The 12,798-nt window shown below is 39.4% G+C and overlaps 1 protein-coding gene across 21 annotated transcripts in view; it reads left to right on the top strand.

Annotated features, from left to right (window-relative positions):
* The first annotated feature begins 318 nt into the window (after positions 1–318).
* The window catches only part of SETD5 (SET domain containing 5), an 83,437-nt gene continuing 70,957 nt past the window's right edge, over positions 319–12,798 (top strand). For 16 of the 21 annotated variants that reach the window (XM_036267391.1, XM_036267393.1, XM_036267386.1 and 13 more), the window contains exon 1: positions 554–665. The gene's annotated coding sequence lies outside the window, so the exon portion shown is untranslated. Of the gene's footprint in view, positions 666–4,732; positions 4,757–10,108; positions 10,411–12,798 lie in introns of those variants that run through there. The other 5 variants (XM_036267396.1, XM_036267390.1, XM_036267379.1 and 2 more) reach the window with 4 other exon arrangements.

Consider the following 12,798-nt stretch of genomic DNA (forward strand, 5'->3'; position numbering starts at 1 on the left):
CAGACGTTATACTCCCGACTTCCCGCGGGAGGAGGCAATCCCCAAGTACCGGTCAGACCACCTCAGCCACCCATTTCCCCCGCCGTAGCCACCGGACCTCCCCCCACCAGAGTTCCGCTCCCCTACCTAGCCGAGGCTCTCTGAGGAGCCGGAGCCCCAGAGCACAGCCTCTTCTCTAGGCGGCCCCGGCGGCTTCCGCTGATTGGCGACAAGTTGGCCAATAGGTGTGGGGCGATGGGCGGAGAGGCCAATGGCGCGGCGGGAGGGGGCGTGTCCCAAGGTGCCCCTGGCGCCGGCGCTGGTAATCCCCGTGCGGTCAGTGGCGTTTCCGCTCGGGCAGCGGCTGAGTGAGCTGCTGCTGCCGCCGCCGCCGCAGCCGCCGGGGGAGGGGCGGCCGCCGCCCGCTGGCGCTCAGAGACTCACGCAGCCCCAGTCCCGCCAGTCCGCCAACATTGTAGTGCCGGCCCCCCCCCTTCCCCTGGCCCTTCCCCCACCCCGCCTTTGCTCGCTCCGCCTTTCTGCCCCCACCCCCACCTCACGGGCAAGGGCCATTCCCGGCCAGGAAACGCCGTGGCGCCGCGTTGGGCCTAACTCGAGTCCTACTGCCTCCCGGGAGTGCCGTACGCCGCAGCCCGGGCCCAGGCCCCGGCAGCGCCTGGGACAAGGTAAGGGTCCGACAGAAAAGAGGGACCTACCCTCACGACCGGGCCCCAGGGGAGGGAAGGGTCACCTCCTCCGTCTCCCCGCGCTCGCTCTCGGGACTTGGGCCTGGCCCTCCCCAGGCTCTTAGCAGGAGGATGCTGCCCCTTCTCATCCCCCTCGTCACTCCCAGGTACACCGTTGCATCCCTCTTTCCCAGGAAGAGAGGCCCCCTTCGTAATCTAGTCGACCCCACTACCCTTTTCATGTCTTTCCTGGGTCAGGACGCTTCCCCTCCCCCAATGTCTCTTCACCCCTTTCCTGGGAACTGCCTCGTCCACGTTTACCTTTGACTTGAGGATAGGCCTTTCCCTGGCCTCTTGAAATACACAGGCATACTTTTTTCCATCCCCAAGCCCCCACCCCCAAACCCCGTTTGCGCGGCCTGGTGACAACTCTGGTCGTTCTGGGGGCTTATGTCTCCTCTTCATAATGTTCCTGGACGCCTTCCCTCTTGTTCTCGGGTCCTCATCTCAGATGATTGCTTCCTTTTCCACATTAAAGACATTACCTTCGCCACCCCCACCTCACATTCTTGGTTTCTCAGTGGCGTCTGCCCCAGTATCTCTGAAATAGTCCTATTGAATTTGTAGGGTTCAAGCTTGGAGTTGAGCCAGATCGTGTCGCTCTCCCAGCCTTGGGCGTGGAGAGCGATTATTTGAGAACGTCTTTAAAGGCAGAAAAATGTACCCTTTATGAATTCCCATTTCCCCTGCGTGGAAGCTAGGGGATGCGAAATGAATGTCGATGAGAAAAAGCCCTCGTTTTTAAGTAGGTGAATCTCGTGAGAGGGAAAGTTTAACTGCTGGGAAAGCCCCCTCTATGCTAATTTATTCTATAGAGCTCTTTGCTTGTCTCACTTCGTAGGAATAACTGATCTTTCCCTTGGATACTGATGCTGCAGCCTGCTCTGCTGGTCTGGGTCAGAGGTGCATGTATGACCTGCATTTTCTGCTTTCTCATGTTTCTTGTGCAATGTGTTCACCAGTAACTCATTTCGTGCCCAGATTTCTGGGTTCCATTTAGCTTTGTCTATACTTTAGTAGTTCATTTCTCCCGTTTTCCCCGTACTCAGTACAGAAAGAATCACCAGGGTCTCTGCTAATTTCTATCATCACTTAACAAGTTGTTTTTAAATGACTTATTTGTAACCAAGGTCATACTTACATTTTTTTGTTGGGCAGATGTTACATAGCTCAACTTTTGATTGGGGAGGATCCAGTTGAGCTGAGCATTATGAGCTTTTCAGGAGAATGTTTATGTACTCCCTATTTGGGAAAATTTCTTGGTGATTAATTTTATATCACTAATGCTTTTTGGTCACTCAGAAAAAAAAGTTATAATTTTAGATGTGTGGAACCTGAGCTAGGACTAAAACAGAATATTCACATAACCAGAGGTTTCTGGGCCTCTTGGAGAACATAGGAAATTTTTTTTATTGGATTTCTTCCAGTTTTCTCAGGAGGATCATTCGTTTTCTTCTATAGCCAAAAATTCTGGTCCGTTATGGGATTAGAGTCTTTAAGGTTTACTCAGACTATCATTAAGATTCAAAAATGAATTATGTCCTTTGGTAGGCATGACACAAGGCTAAGTCTCTAGCTGCAAATTTAAATTTGACTGTAAAGAGAGTGCTTGGAAAATTGGCTTTTTAAAGACTAAAGCTTAATCTTCACTCCTAAACTGCTGGCTTAATTAAAATGGATATATAGAATTTGGTAAATAATGATTTTTCTAATAAAAGGCCCGTAGTTTAAAACTAAAAGGGTGACCTTAGGGTTGTTTCTTTCTAAAAGCATAATTCCAGCCCTCCTGGCATGGAGCATTGGTCAAAAAAAAAAAGTGTGTAAGGAGTGGGGGTGGGGTAAGGAGAAGTTTGTTCCTTTGGGTTGGATCACAGGGGTGAGTATACAAGGCAGCAGCAGCTGCTGGCTCTGGAGCTCTGGTTGCTACGTGAGAAGCTTGAGTAGTGCTGGCTGCTGTCTCCAGGGAAGGACAGCAGTGCAGCGTCCATTAATGCTGTTGGCTGCAGGGAGCTGCACTTAGGCAGTAAGCTGCTCCAGGACTAAGAAGAAACCTTGCTTTCCTGGGAATTTTCATTGCTGAGCTGGTTTGCATTTTATTGGTGGGGAGATGAGAATTCATAACCTTCTACCCATTTATGGATATCAGCATCTGGAAACTGAATCATAGAAGACTTTTTTCTTTTTTGGCAGGTTTTTGGTTTTTTTGGCAGGTTTTTGGTTTTATCTGTAGCTTTGTGCTTGAATAGGACTGAAAGTTCCATTAGAGTTTTAATTTTTCAGTCCATTTAAAACCAAAGTAATAAGAATTTAAGGATCTTCCTGAGAACCAGGAAAAATGGGGAAAATATCAGTTGTTTTCTCTATGACTGACATGTTTTCCTTCAGCTTTTTAATCATTGATTCAGTTTTAATATTGTGTATTGTGTCTCCTTCCTTTCAGTTGTTAGGCCATATTTACCTTATTGAATAGATGTTCTGCTAAATGTTTTACTAAATTTGGAATCTTAAACTCTAAAAAGAAGTGCCCTTTTCAGAATGATTTGTAAATACAAACCTCAGAAAGATTTTCTTTATTTCTGTATCAGTAATAAACTTTTCAAGATTAAATTATTTCTCTGGAGTTTGACCTGTAAAATGGATTCATTATATATGTGTTGGATGCCGTCTCTTAAGGCCACAATGATGTATGTTTGACCATGATCCATCTGAAACATAGGACAGACCAGAAGGAATATTCAGAAATTGAATAAGCCTAGTGTACAGGATACTTGAGAAGATGGCTTCTTAGCCCCTTATGTGGTCTCCCCTCCCCCACAGCTCCTGCACATTAGGAAGATCTCTGATTAAACAGAATAGTGTGTCGAGTATGGAAGTAAGGAGAGCCACCATCCAGATATACCACCAATTTTATACAGTACCTAACAGATGGGTTGTTTTTCCCCACCCCACAAGATTTACATCCTATATTTTTTCCCCTCACAATTTTAATGTTTAGTTTTGTGTAAATGTACTTAAACCCAGCCATCTATAATATGTAGCATGACCATGGCATTTGTGGCAGGGAACCAAAAAGAGTGGAAATGAGTTGTGTCATTCACAAATGTGGCTTGCATTGTCTCTCAGTGATACACACTGACTAATGAAACAGAACCTTTTTCATAGGTGATATTTGTAGGTGATTCATTATTACTGTCTTATGTAAAAGATGCCATATCAGATAAGTTTGGTTTCACTCATAGTGGCCGCTTAACATTTTAGATATAAATATTCTTTAGTTTAAGTTATATGTTAACGTTACCTTATAAACGCTTTTTCGCTTGTATTTCCTGTTGTTTGGAACCTGTTGTGATCTGGATGTAATCATTTTCCAGATCATAGAGGCCTTTTTCATATATTTATTTAACCAGTATGCTTCAAAATTTTTATATCTTCTGATACTGTTTTGTGTCTGGAAACTTATATACTTTCTGAAGTTATTCTGGCCTTTCTGGGGGAGAGTGGCTATTTAATTTTGCCTCGACAGGAAAATACCATAGGGCAAAATGCAGGTGTGCAGACAACCACTTTTACTTTGTCCTCTTCATAATTGAAATAACTTATGAAACATTAGGCTATAGTTAAGGACAGTCAGTGATTATTGGATACATCTTTTCAATGAGAAATTGGATCATGAATGGAATACAGCTTTCTTACAACTTCTGACTTCACTCTGGTGATTTGTCAGTTTATTTGAAACTAAAAGGCCTAACAGTGAATTTTGTTTATAAAAATTTTTTCAGGTATTGGAAACTAAAACTTATTAATGGGAATGTTTTAAGACAAACAAAACTTACTCTGCAAAATGTGTGAGATGGTGTATATTTTAATACAACTGATGGTTATTTGTAATTTGATTTAAAACATCCTTTCAGAGGCACTCCTTAAAAAATAAGTGTAATGTACCTATGGTAGACAATGATCCATACCATTTTTAACCTTTCACTTGATGCAGTGCTTAGATTCAGGTAAAGATTCAAGGAAGTTTATGAAAGGTGAGAGAATATAATTTCTTTCATTTACCAGTACATATTTTGTTAAATCAGAGTCTTAAGAAAAGTATCCTGTTGTATATTTGTCTAAAATGAGTAAAAGGTATCCAGTAACTTGGGGTATTAGAAAACATCACTTTAGAGAATTCTCTTATTCTGACAAGATATCTTCAAACTCTTTTAACACTTTATGAAGCAAATTTGAAATATAATAAAGGAACAATGAAGCTAAATTTTAGTCTGTTTTATACGAGCCCTCACTGAGCAAGGACTTTGTAATCCCATCCTGCCTCACTCAGTTTTTCCATTATATTGATTTTGTTTTCTAAATACCTCAGGGAGGGATGTAAGGGTCACATTAACTGTCTTTGATATAAAGACGGGAAAGGAATTTTCTGCTTATTGGAATAATGTCTTAGTATTTTTAAAATAGTAAAATTATTGGCCAGTTTTACCTCATGCATTCAACTGTTGATTTGGTCTGACTGCTCTCTCTTCTTTGCTCTTTCTGTCTTCATAGCATGAGAATTCTCAGAGTTTTGATGGTAGACTGAAGTAATAAGAATCATTTCCTTAGCCATGTTAGTTATGTATGTATACCCAGAGCTTGGAATACTCCTTGACCTATGTTATGAGTCACAAAAAAGCAGGGGATGTAGGAATTTATACAGACTTTGTGTCTATCTGGGGGATCAAGTTTTTGTTGTGCTACCTAATTGAGGGAAAATGCTGAATTCCTTGCTGCTCTGTTTGGAAAAAAGATGGAAGCATGGGAGGAGCCTGAGACCTCTGCAGCAGATTTGGTCTGAGTAGAAAGGAAGATTTTTGTTTCAAATTGCCAGCTGCTTATGTCATACTGACTCCCTTATTATGCCTCTAGTTGGCCTGTCAATATGGCCAAACAGCTAGATAAGTGTGGGGCAGGACAAAGGGCTCTTTGCACAGCAGGGAGGCAGTGTTGGTGGGGGAGGGGTTGGAGGTAGGAAAGACAGGAGGAGGAGGTTCTTTCCCTAGGAGATTATTCACTTTGGCATACAATTAAAGAAATCATTTGTAGTTCCTACTGAAGCATTGAATTTGTGCCAACCATATACTGTTAACCTGAAATTTAGTATATCCCTGAATATCTGGTAGGGACCCATCCTCTTTTCTAAGGAAAAACAAAAAAAATCAAAGCTTTGTATAGGTGAAAAGAAAATAAATTCTATGCACTCCACCTTCCTAAATACAAGTCACCTCCTGAGTAGACCATCTAGAGCAGAATTCTCATTAAGAAATGTAAAAGAATATTCTATCTGAATAAAACTTATATTTCAACATACACATTATCTTTATTTGGGTTGGGATTAGACCAAAATAGGTTGAATAGTTTGTTTCCCTTTGTGAAATAGTTACATATTGTTAGCTCCAATTTTACAACAGCAATATAGAGAGCACCCTCCAGCATTTATGTGTTTGGCTCACCATCATGTAAAATGCTAACTGAAGAAAGGCTACTTACTGTTTCAGTCTCATCCCTCTGGAGAACCTGATATTCTCCCCCCCCCCAACACACACTTTTTAATATTGGCCCAAACTTGTTTGATACATTTGTGCTCAACTGCAGCAAAAAGTAGGGCTGCTGCATCCATATTATTAGAATTAATATGAATCAGAGTTGGAAGAGATCTGTGGGTTATCTGGTACTTAAAGCAAAATTTTAATGAAATATTTCAAAGTTTGGGAAACTTCCATTAATATGTTAAAAGGCTCAGTGTCTTGGACAGTATTTTTAGTTACTTTTAAAATAAATATCAAACAATACATGTGTGCTAGGTTTTTTTTAACGAAAATATTAAAGAGTTGCACTCATAGACAAATTAGATAGCAATTATTTGGGTTGCAAAAGGATTCCTCCTTAATAAAGGAATATATGCTGAGTTTCTTTTAAATGCTTAATATATTTTAAGAGAATTTGATTTTTAGAAATAATTGATCAGAACTCAGTTTTCCAAAAGTACATCTGTTGCTTAAATTGAGATGCCACCTGTATTGCAATGTTATTAAACTAGCCTTAAAGATTTCCCTTCTATCCAGACTGCAAGAGACAGTTAAGGAAACTAGAATGCTAATTTTTGCTTATGGATCCAGAGCTTAGGACTGTTAGCAAAGAGGTTTTGTTTTAACTTAATAGAATAACTAAAAACTGCCCTTAATGCACATTGTAATATTAAGCAAGCCTGACCATATTTTGTGTCATTTCCCTCTGTAAAAGAAAGATACACGTGTTACTGACTTAACATTATATTTCTATGTGTATTGGTCTTGGCAGCAATGATAATATTTTGTCTAAAAAGGGAAATTTGAATGACTTATCATTATCATTTAGAACTTTTTTTTTCTTTTCAGTAAAATAGCAACAATGTTAACATGAAATTTAGTAGGCTATATTTTCTATTACTATAGAAATTTAAGGTAGTCGAATTCTCTTTATAATTCATTCACATGGGTTATTTCCATAGATTTGTGGGACTAAAATAGAATCCATCTAGTTCAAACCCTGGCCTCCATTCCAGACAGTTTTCTCTACATGTAGTAAGACCCATATTGCTAGCTCTAAGGAAAACACGTTTCAGTGCACACACACATTCCCCACTTCCAGATAATTAGAAATTTCTTCATTGTAGCTTCTACTACTCCTATTACCTGAATCTTGCCAGAGGCCCTAAAAAGTTGCTAGCAAAAGTACGGTGGGGAAGAGGGGCACATTTTGATCCCAAAGGTATGGATAACTGCTTTGGCTCCCCAAACAGCTAATCTCATTTTCAATAAAACCCAGCCGGCAGTAGGCTAGAATGGAGGTGAAATGTAGCACTGTACCTCGTCTTGCCTTTGCAGCTGCTCCTCCTTATTTCCTGCTATTATTATCCCACAACGCCTCTCCCCAGCAAAAAAGAAACTAGGACAAAAGGAGAAAATTGGATAGGCTAATATGATTTGTACTATAGCTAAGGGTTTGTTTATATGTACTTAAATACAAAACTCATTTGTCCTATTCTTAAAAGTCAGTAGTGAAAGATTTTGTAACTTCAGTATCTTCCATTCTCTTTCTTTATAAACTATTTCAGATTCTTAGCTTTACAGAAAAAAAATGTTTTTAAGCATACTTAATTTTCATTGGCTGTTCACATAATCATTATTACTGCCAGATGCCACTGTATTATTAGCTTGAAGAAAGGGAGGCTTCTTCTGTATATAATATTTGTAATTTGTATTGAGAATTATTAATTTTGTGAAACAGATTTATAACTAAAATAAGGTTAAAAAATTAAACCTTTATGTGAAATTGTTAGAAATAAATTTTTCTTTCTTTAGTATTCTTTCTTCAAGCTGCATAATTAATGTCCTTCAGGCCTTCTTTTTCCCACACTGCCATTTCCCACCCCCATTCCCCCAAAAAACAAGACATTTTATTTTTATCATTTTTATTGTTGTCTTCTGCTGCTGAGATTTACTCCTCCCCACTCCTGAAATATGAAGACTCATAAAATCCAGGAATCTAATAATATGTGCATTGTTGAATATAGTAAGAAGATTATTTAATAATTCTTAGAAATTATGATCTGGTTAGGCTGTTTCAGTATCATGTTAGCCTATTTAATAATATTGACATGTTAATTTTAATATATGTCCAGATTTATCTCATTGTTTTAGATTTGCACCCATTGTTTGTCTTTTTATATGAGGTTGTTTCTTTTTTTTTTTTTCCCTGTCTCCATGGTTTTGTATTCCTGTCTTGTTATGATCTTTGGCCTGAGTCAAAAAATTCTATTTCCTCCACCAACCTCGGTGTATGCCGCAACACATATGGTTTTTACCCTCACAGCTCTGTGAAGGAGGATGATCTGCAGTTAATAATCAACTATTTGGGCATTCTTGGTATCCAAGGACAATTTTATTTACCAAAAACGAACCTGGAAGGACCTGTTGGCAGTTAGACTGCCTTTGCCTTTATGTTAATGTAGGTTGTTGAGAGTTAACTTGTTTTATAGGAGAAACCAGACAGAAAGGGAAGAGATACAGATATGATTATTTTAAAAATAAGTGTTTATTATGATAACATTTGAGATAGGAATTTAGGGCTTTTTTTTTTAACTTTATTTTAGTTCTAAAGGTGAAAGTTTAAAATTCTAAAATAGAACAAAGGATTGTTGTAGCAGTATGATTACATGCTCAATGTAGTATTAGAATATTGCATGAATGCATAAATTCTTATTTTCTCAATTTCTTTGTGTTTTGTTTTTTATTTTTTTCTTTATTGATTTGGGAGAAAGAGGAAGGGAGAGGGATAGAAACATTGATGAGAGAGAACATCGATGGACCGCCTCCTGCACGTCCCCTACTGGGGATCGAGCCCACAACCTGGGCTTGTGCCCTGACCAGGAATCGAACCAGTGACCTCTTGCTGCATGGGTAGATGTTCAACCACTGAGCCACATCGGCCAGACTATTTTTTCAATTTCTGTGGTGCAAACTACTATAGCCATGCAAGTTAATTGTCTTTATGCCCACCGCCTGAAAAATATTAGGTGGAATGACTTTTTATTAATGTTTTTATTTTTTTAGAGAGAGAGAAACATCAATGTGAGAGATAAACATTGGCTACTTCTTGCATGTCCCTCACTGGGGATCGAGCCTGCAGCAACCCAGACATGTGCCCTGACTGAAAATCGAACCAGGACCTTTTAGTCTATGGGATGACGCTCAATCTGCTGAGCCACACAGGCTGGGCTGGAATGACTTTAAACAAAAAACAAACCAGATCTGAGAAAAATATAGGAGCAAGTTCAAATTTTTTATTTTTTTTTAATCCTCACCCAAGAATATTTTTAGAGGGAGGGAGGAATGGAGAGAGAGAGAGAGAGAGAGAGAAAGAAACATCGATGTGAGAGAGATCGTTCGTCCACCTTACTTCCCCTCCCCCTGACGTGGAATAGAACCTGAAGCCTTTTGGTGCATGGGTCGACGATCCAACCAACTGAATCACCTGGCCAGGGCATTAGTCCAAATTTTTGAAGTCCCCTTTTAATTAATTTTGGTATTGTTAGACATATTTTGTTTTATTTATGGCAATTAGAACTTTAATGTCATAGATTAGTACTGAGGGTAGATTGACATGTGGTGTTAATGTACCTTTTAGGATGAGGCTAAAATCATACCAAATTGTTACAGTTTTAGGCTACTTTTAAGTTTACCAATATTTTTAAACCTATGAAGTGGCATGAAATATTCACAGCTTAAACAGGTATAGTTACTTTATTGTTGGTGCATTACGTAAACAATAATCAGATATTTTACATCGGATATTTAATAAAAATTCAAAAAAAAAGAAAAGAAAACTATGCTGACATTATGTATGGAGCTCTGAAGTAATTGTAGCTATACTACTTAGATCAAATAGGTAATAATGCCAGCTTCAAGGCTCTTACTTTGGCGCCTAGGCTGGTTGACCTGACCCAGATGTTTTTACCTTGCTCTTTATTACTTAGCCCCTAGGCTGTTAAGGTTTGAAGTGTTGCTAGGAATAAAGAATCCGTTCATAAATTGAGTAGGAATCTGACTGAGCCATGTGTGAAGACCCATGGGAAGACATTTATTTTTAGAGAAGCAAGGTCTGGGTAAGTGTTACTTTCCTCTTATAATTTATCATGAAAAGAAATTGCTGGAAGTTTGCAGAGTACACTGCGCAACAAGAAGAGAAGTGTACACATCCCTCTTGATGAAACAACTATGTGCCAGGCAAGAGAGATGAAAAGTTTCTTTTGTGTAGAATACCTTAGTTTTTCTGAAAACTTAATAATAGGAATGTGTTTCTGTAGAAAATAGTTCCCCAAAGGATTGAGTTGAATATCATTTGTGAAAATGATTTTTAAATTGAATCTTTTGCAGATAGAGTGACCGTATGTCTTGGTTTCCCTGGGACAGTCCTGGTTTATGCCTACTGCATAATTAGTAATAGCACATCTTTCTCAAAAATATCCCAATTTGGGCCATAAATTATATACTCACCCTAATTATAGAGGATTATGGGACTTTTATTCTTTTCTTTATTTTTACAGAGAGAGGACGGGAGAGGGAGGGAGAGAGAGAAACATCTATGAGAGAGAACATTGATTGGCCACCTCCTGCATACCCCCCACTGGGGGTATGGCCCACAACCTGGGCATGTGCTTGTGCCCTGTCCAGGAATCAAACCGGTGTCCTCTTGGTGCATAAGTCAATGCTCAACCACTGAGCCACACCGGCCAGGCAGATTATGGGACTTTTTGTCATTATATAGCAACCCATTTATTTGTCTTTTATTTATTTATTTATTTTTTAATCCTCAACCGAGGACATTTTTCCACCCTTTGTTCAGATAGAGCAGGAGGGAGGGAGAGGAAGAGAGAGAGAGAAACATCGATGTGGAGGGACACATCGAGTGGCTGCCACCCGCACGACCAACCAGGGCTGGGGACAAACTACAACCGAGGTACGTGCCCTTAGCGGGAACTGAACCCGGGTCTCTCTGTACCGCAGGCCGACTCTCCAACCGCTGAGCCAAACCGGCCAGGGCTATTTGTCTTTTATATGGCTCTGATTCTCTTCTGCTGAGATTTATCTGTTGTCCTCTCTGAACCCCCTTTTTTACATGAGTGGTTTTTAGAATGCCTTTTTCTTGTAGTTGGTGAGGGAGGGCATAGATATATATTCGATTATTTTTTTATTATGAAAAAGTCCAAATACAACAAAATAGAGGAAATAGAAAAAGGGACTTCACTTAGATTTTATTTAAACCATTCCATTTGATCAAGATAAGATCTATATATTGCACTTAGTTGATAAATTTGAGTCTTTCTAATTTATGTTTTTTCTCTGTCTCACTCTGTCTCTGTTATTTTTATATAATATACTTATTAAAGAAATTTTATCATGCTGTAAAGTTCCGGCTTTTTGGATATTGGAGGTTGCATCTACATGGTGTCACTTAGTGTGTTCTATTAGATGACACCCCACACACATTTCATATAAATAGTGATTAGATCAATTGCAAGTATACTGTTATGAGTACTGTGTACTTCCAAAGGCCCCCAAAGACCTTTTGTTTGGGTGGGGTTATATCAAGATTTACCAGATTAGAAATTGAAACAGAACATTTTTATTTGTTTTTTGTTTTTAAATCCTCATCCGAGGACATTTTTCCATTTTTTGTACAGACAGTGGGAGGGAGAGAGAGGGAAACATCGATGCGAAAGGGACACATCGAGTAGCTGCCACCCGCACGACCAACCAGGGCCGGGGACAAACTGCAACCGAGGTACATGCCCTTAGTGGGAACCGAACCCGGGTTCGCAGGCGGACGCTCCAACCGCTGAGCCAAACCGGCCAGGGCAAAACAGAACATTTTTAAATTATTTATATTTGTCAATTAACTTTAAAATAACAGTAACAAATCCTGCTAACTCAAGTTACATTAGTTTTATGAAAAATAACTAATTTTTAAAAGTGGCATTGCTTTCTATTTTTGCAAATCTCTTTAGTGTCTGACTTAATAGAAGGCAACTGCTTTTTCACAGCTACTTCTGCAATTAATTTGTGTTTCTTTTGGTTGAAGAGTATGAAGAAAATCTGTCCTCAAGCAGATAAGTAGTTGAAAAGGAAAAGACCTCACATACTCCCTGAAACAATCTCAGGAACTTCAGTTCTCCAACCATACTTTGAGAACAACAGGCTTAGATCCATTATTTCCTTTATGATTGTGCTACTTCATTATTTTCTGTAATTATTTGTTTATCCTAAAATGCAGCTTAAATACAAAAGGCAAGATTGGTGCCTGCTTTTCCTCCGTTACTAGTTTTTGAAATAGGTTGGTAACCTAGCAGCCTCCAAAGGGGATCAATGAAGTGTTATTATTTTGTACATTTTCTCTTTTAAGACTCACCCATGGATATGTTTTATTGATTTTAGAGAGAGAGGAAGGGGGAAGGATGGAGGGAAGTGGGGAGGGGGAGAGAGACTGACTTCAG

Source organism: Molossus molossus, unplaced genomic scaffold (assembly GCF_014108415.1).
Source record: "Molossus molossus isolate mMolMol1 unplaced genomic scaffold, mMolMol1.p scaffold_m16_p_18, whole genome shotgun sequence".
In the NCBI taxonomy this organism is placed as follows: Eukaryota; Metazoa; Chordata; class Mammalia; order Chiroptera; family Molossidae; genus Molossus; species Molossus molossus.